At 36.2% G+C, this 6,542-nt stretch overlaps 1 long non-coding RNA gene across 1 annotated transcript; it reads left to right on the top strand.

Annotated features, from left to right (window-relative positions):
• Positions 1-503: 503 nt before the first annotated feature.
• LOC127634500 (uncharacterized) lies at positions 504-4,145 on the top strand. Its single transcript, XR_007969350.1, has 3 exons — positions 504-624; positions 1,722-1,896; positions 4,010-4,145. It is a non-coding gene; the product is annotated as an uncharacterized LOC127634500 (long non-coding RNA).
• Positions 4,146-6,542: the final 2,397 nt, after the last annotated feature.

The raw sequence follows: 6,542 nt of genomic DNA, 5'->3' as shown, positions 1-6,542 counted from the left end.
TGTTGAAAACTATAAAAGATCATTATACATCATTAAATCGTTATGAGTATTTAAATGAACCATTAAATACATAATTAAATCTATAATTAAATCTAATTAAACTATAAAATCATTAAATTAATCATGAATTCAGTAAATAAATATAATATGTCAAATATATGTTCAAAACCCTTGGGATATTTTGACTATACACTGTAAAAAAATCCTGTAAAAATACGGGAAATTTTTAACAGTAATTTACCGTTATTCATAAATACAGTTGAATACTGTAAATGACGCTGAATTTTACAAGCAAAATAATAACGGCAAGCTACTGTTCAGTCTTACGGGATAATACAGTATTTTTTTCAGTCTAGTCACGTGCTTGAGCCCGCTCACAGTCACAACTCGCAGGAAAATCACAACTCATCGATTTCCATCACCATGCGCGCAGTAAAAAATAATTAACATTAGGCTACATTAAAGGTTTAACTACATTACTTCAATATTTTATTACGTGAGAAGAACGAGTAAGAAGACGATTCAATTCAGAAAGACGATTTGAACTCCGACTGTGACCCTACCAGCACAGATCGTGGACGGAGCTTTCACCTGCATTCATCTACTCTTCGTCAATTTATCAAGGTAAGTCACAAACTGATAAAAGTGTTATCCTGTGATATTTACTTGATTACCAAATCTACGTCAGGGATTGTGCTTTATTTTACCATTTGTTGTAGGGTTTATTGAAATGTGCACTAAATCAATGAGGCTAACAGTTGCCTCAGTTTTACGCAACACTTTTACTATTCCTAGAGAGAGCTTAAAGATTGTCTGAGTTAAAATATAAGATTATTTTTCACTGGAGGTCTGTGGATTGTAGTGTAAAAATGATAACTTGCAACATTTGTGCTAAAACATGCAGCAACACATTTGCGTATGTCAGGCACATGCGAGCTCATAGTTTTTTTGCCGAATGCATCATTTAAGTGTGGTTTCCCTGAATGCACACGAACATTTTCTAAGTTTTCAGCCTTCAAATGTCACACTTATGGTCATAAATATGGAAAGAATAGGACTAAACCAGATAGTCTAGGTGATTTAACATGCCATATTGACTTGTGCAGCTGTAAGTGTGAGGATATCCGTGGTCTTCTTTTACATCTGAAAAGTCATTTTACCGAAGGCAAGACAGTTACATGCCCTTTCAAACAATGTGACAAAAAATTTACTGTGAAGTATAGAACCTACTGTGTAATTGCTCTCTTTCTGTATTAATCTCATTAAATGGTTAGTTCACCCAAAAATTTTAATTATCCCATATAACTCACCCCTCAAGCCATCCTAGATCTATATTACTTTCTTCTCTCAGCCAAACACAATCAGAATAAAAAAAAGATCTATATTTTTTAACACAGATTGTGTTTGGCTGAAAGAAGAAAGTCATATAGATCTAGGATGGCTCGAGGGGTGAGTTATATGGGATAATTTAAATTTGTAGGTGAACTAACCCTTTAACTTATGTTTTGTTATGCTCTTAAGTGTAACTTATTGTTGTTTTAGCCTTCAAAGGTCATTGGGAAAGTATTGATTTGCAGCAGTATAACTTATGATACTCAGTGTACATAGAGAAAAAAATATACTGCTCAATTTAATTGTGTGTGTTTTAGCCAGTAATAGGGCACTCATACCCATATTTGATACTGATTCGGGACATTAACTATATTTGTTGTCTGAATCAGTTGCTGGGGATGAAGTCACTATAGGAGGTTGGATGATCAGTGTGGAAAACAACGTAATCTGTGAAGGCATCCAACAGACCTTCATCACTGGCCTGGCTGCAGTTTTTGCCACCTACTATGTCTTTAATTTGCAGTACCAAGAAGAAGCTGCAAGGACATTGGAGTTTGTTCAAAGGTAAATCCTCTGCTAGACATTAAGTCCCTCTTATCAGCTCTGTTCAGGAATTGTTAAATTGGTGACTTTCTCTTGTTCCTATATTGACTTTATGATTACAGTAGTTTCTTTTGATAGTGACTTGAAGTTTATGTTTGCACGTGCATTCAAACGTAGCACTGGGTTCAGGCCAAATGTAATGTCATGCTGCATGTTTTGAATAGAGAGTAATTCTCTCTCATTTCTATGCCGACAAATGGTGGACAAAACAGCACAAGCGCATAAACACAGCACGCAACTGAATTACATCAATTTGAGCACCCTGACACAGCTTGCACGTAAAATGTAAACATGCCACACTCAAATCCCACACTCGAGGACAAACCTTCCTGTTAACAAATGCTATTGGCTGTTGGCCTCTTATTTTGATTCGCAGCGATTGGCTGTTGTTGGCCCTCAAAACAGAAAGCAGGATCCTGGATGACAGACTGTAAGAAGGTAAGTTTTCTTTCCAACTTCATACATCTGTTTATCTATGGTGTTTATATGTAACGGGTATAACAATTATACTGTTAAATTTATGTATAATTTGGGTAGAATTAACACAAAATTGATCTGATGTATTTTTTACAATTTCTTTTCCATCGATACAATGATGTCTTTTGACCTGATTCTTCTAAAATGGCTGACCCAAGTTTGCATGTATTGATTTAAATATTTAGGACATTTTTACATAATTGACTTGTGTAACATAGATAAAGTAACACGACACCTCTTGATGTTAACTAAAAATAGCTAGTCAAAAGACATCATTGTATCGACTGAATTATATATATATTTTTAATACATCAGGCATATGTAAATGAACAATTTTGTGTTAATTCTACCCAAATGATACATAAATTTAACAGTATAATTGTTATACCCGTTACATATAAACACCATAGATAAACACATGAAATTGGAAAGAAAACTTACCTTCTTACAGTCTGTCATCCCAGATCCCGCTTTCTGTTTTGAGGGCCAAAAACAGCCAATCGCAACAGGAGGACCACATTCACGGCATACAAGCAGTCAATCAAAATAAGAGGAGCTGCGATTTGGCCAGCAAATAGCATTTGTTAACAGGAAGGTTTGGGCCCCGGCCCTGAGTGTCAAACCTGACTTGTGTGCAAAGATTTCAGCTGCATGTAAAATAAGAACTCGTGTGTGTGTGGAACCTGTCAGGACTCGCGGCTTTGTTATTTGTTAATATGTGCGCACAATCATATTTTTTGTCCTTTGAGTGTTCTGCATGTTTACATTTTACATGCCAGCTTTGTCACGGTGCTCACACTGTTGTAATTCACTTGCGTGCTGTGTTTATGCACTTGCACTGTTGGTCCACCATTTGATGCCATACATTACCTATCGTTGCACCAGCCGTTTGTAGAAATCCATGACCAGTCTGAACAATCCAGTCGACTAACATAATTAGTTGCTTTAAGGGACTTGCGTGTTTAGGAGAAATAAAGAAATAATTTTATTTTACATTTAAAATACAGTTCTGAACTCATTTAGGGGTAGCATTGTAACATTTATTTTTATCTTAATATTTTCAGACCAAAGTCCTAAAAATCCATCTGCTTAAAGGGATTTCACCCAAAAATGACAATTGGGTAATTTACTCACCCTCATGTTGTTCCAAACCTGTATGAGGTTCTTTCTTCTGTTAAAGAATGTTGGTAACCAGACAGTTGACCCATTGACTTCCATAGTATTTTTTGATTCTACTATGGTCAACTGCCAACTGTCTGGTTACCAACATTCTTTAACATATCATCTTTTGTGTTCAACAGAAGAAAGAAACTCTTTCTCTTTCTTTTTGATGACAACATTTTCATTTTGGGGTAAACTATCCCTTTAACATCACTGACAAAGATATATAGCCTAATGCTGTCTTCATTACTCTAAAATACTTAGGTCTCCAAATGCCTCAGATCAAACTTAAACTAAACATGATGCAAATACTGCCATAATGGCAACAACCTAGAATATTTATATTCTGAATGCATTGGGTTTTGTATGTCTAAAGTGCAATTAATCTTTACTTGCCTCACCTAATATATTATATTTCTCTGTAATTACATTGTAGACGCTTTGTTGGTGTGAACCCCGAGAGAGGAACAAAAGCTTGCCAGTCCAAGAAGACGGGGAAGCTTGTCCAGAGAAAGGCAACCACTGTGAATTTGCATGTGGCCACCCTCTTAAAAAACCTCATAGACTTCGAGTGGGGCTTTATTTAATCAGGTGAAGTCAGAGCATTGTGCTGTCCAACTATGTTTACATGAAGTTCTATAACTAGATGTTTGTGACGGTATTGAGTTAAGTAACCAGATGTTTGTGACAGTACAGTATTGAGTTCTGTAACCAGATGTTTGTGACAGTACAGTATTGAGTTCTGCAACCAAATGTTTGTGACAGTACAGTATTGAGTTCTGCAACCAAATGTTTGTGACAGTACAGTATTGAGTTCTGCAACCAGATGTTTGTGACAGTACAGTATTGAGTTCTGTAACAAGATGTTTGTGACAGTACAGTATTGAGTTCTGTAACAAGATGTTTGTGACAGTACAGTATTGAGTTCTGCAACCAGATGTTTGTGACAGTATAGTATTGAGTTCTGTAACAAGATGTTTACATAGTGACAGCATTGAGTTCTGCAACCAAATGTTTGTGACATCACAGCATTCTGTTCTAGTCGCAGATGTTTATGTGAAATCAAAGTATTGAGTTACCCAGTTTCTCTGGTGAAGCAGAAATAATGTAATTCATTGAAGATTTGATGTTATTAGCTTTAATAAAAGCATGTTTTAAGGTCATCTTTTGTTTGAGCCATTTGTTTGCTAGCAATTTTCAGCGTGTTTTTTATTTTAGAATGCACATTTTAAATTGTCAGATTTTAGTAGTTGTAAATGTAAAGATCACATTTTAGAGTACTAAAATGTTTCATAGTTTGTGAAGATTACAGCAGGAACAGTAATATAACAATATAATGGCAGCCGAAAACCTGACAGTATTATACTGTGCAGCCTATATTTTCTACAGCACAGTACTGTAGTATTTTTTACAGTAATAAACTGTTGTTTCAGATTACAGCAATCTACAGGTAAATCTAGCTGCCAGTAGTTTACTGTAAATTAACGGGGACATTTTTACAGTAATAAACTGTTGTTTCAGATTACAGCAGGTCCACTGTAAAATTACAGCATTCTACAGGTAAATCTAGCTGCCTGTAATTTACTGTAAATTAACGGGGAAATTTTTTACAGTGTAGCCGTGTCCAAAATTACACACTATACATACAGTGTATGAATTTTCAAGATGCAGTACTCTGCCAAAATGAACACAAATAGTTTTTCAGCTGTGTAACAGCTGATAGAAGTATGGTTGCCACATTTGAAGTTGGAAAATACAGGACACTGTCTCAAGTTGTTTACACGGGATAGTGTCAAAACAATTTTGTTTGTATGTACAGACCCTTACCATACACATGCACATTTAAGCACAATGTGTGGACCTTTCAGATGGTCCCTAAACCACCATTGGCAAAATTTCCAACATTTATCAAGGTTAAATTAGCGATTTTGAATGATTTCGCCGTTACGCCAGCTTAAATATAGGACAAATCGCCTCCCATATTGATATGATATGAGACATATAATTTCATTGTTAAATATGGGATGATCCCATATTTTACGGGATGGGTGGCAACCCTAGATGGAAATGACATTTCAAACGCTACCTTTAGCCCATTAGCCAAACTCATTCTAACAATCCTATGTCAAATAATGGACATATTCCTGCTGTCTTCACAAGTTGCCATATTGACTACTAATTAGGGTTGTTTTGTCAGACCTGCATCGCTTTCAGGTAACTCTGCCCCTTCCGCTATGTACGGCAAGCCGCAAGCGTTGAGTGCATAAGGTGTCCAATATTTCAAACTCTGTTTTTTTGGATGAAGAACTTCTTTTAATTGCATATTCAGTGTGAACATACTATGTGTACTACTAACACTACAACATTAGAATTGTGCAGAAGAATGTGATTTGGGACGTTGTAATACCGCTGGTTTATTGTATGATTTGACAGGCTGTCATTCTGCTATTTATAACCACTGACATATTTATATTTATATAGGTTACAAATTGATAGCCTATTTATAACCACTGACAGCCACCCGATGGCCAGCACAAAAGCATTTCCTGTTTTGTATTGTTGTCATACATCACAAGATATTTTCCCTGATGCAGCTTAAAATTCGGAGCCTGTAAACACAATCCAGTTTACTGACTGGACAGGATTTGGTTAACTGCATCTCATTCATTGCTATTCTTAACGTGCTTCACATATGTCTGCGTTTCCTCTTGTGTGAGCGCTGGATCGTACATTGTTCCTGACGGGGAGTGAACACTCTGGATAAGAGTGGGCATTGAATAAACAATGTTTATTATAATGAGGTAGGGTGTCTGCTAATGTGCCTCTGTAGATAAGTGCAGGCAACAGAAGATAGAAGCTAGGGGGAGGGGGCATGGTGGGCTTAAATCATTTGTCTATCCAAACCTCTCCAGTGTGGATGATAATGTGGATTTAAGCTGCAGTGCAGGTGAGTAATGGAATTGAACTGG

Source organism: Xyrauchen texanus, chromosome 41, assembly GCF_025860055.1.
Source record: "Xyrauchen texanus isolate HMW12.3.18 chromosome 41, RBS_HiC_50CHRs, whole genome shotgun sequence".
NCBI classification, from domain to species: domain Eukaryota; kingdom Metazoa; phylum Chordata; class Actinopteri; order Cypriniformes; family Catostomidae; genus Xyrauchen; species Xyrauchen texanus.
The sequence above is the reverse complement of the archived record's forward strand: the minus strand, read 5'-3'. Positions and strand labels throughout refer to the sequence as shown.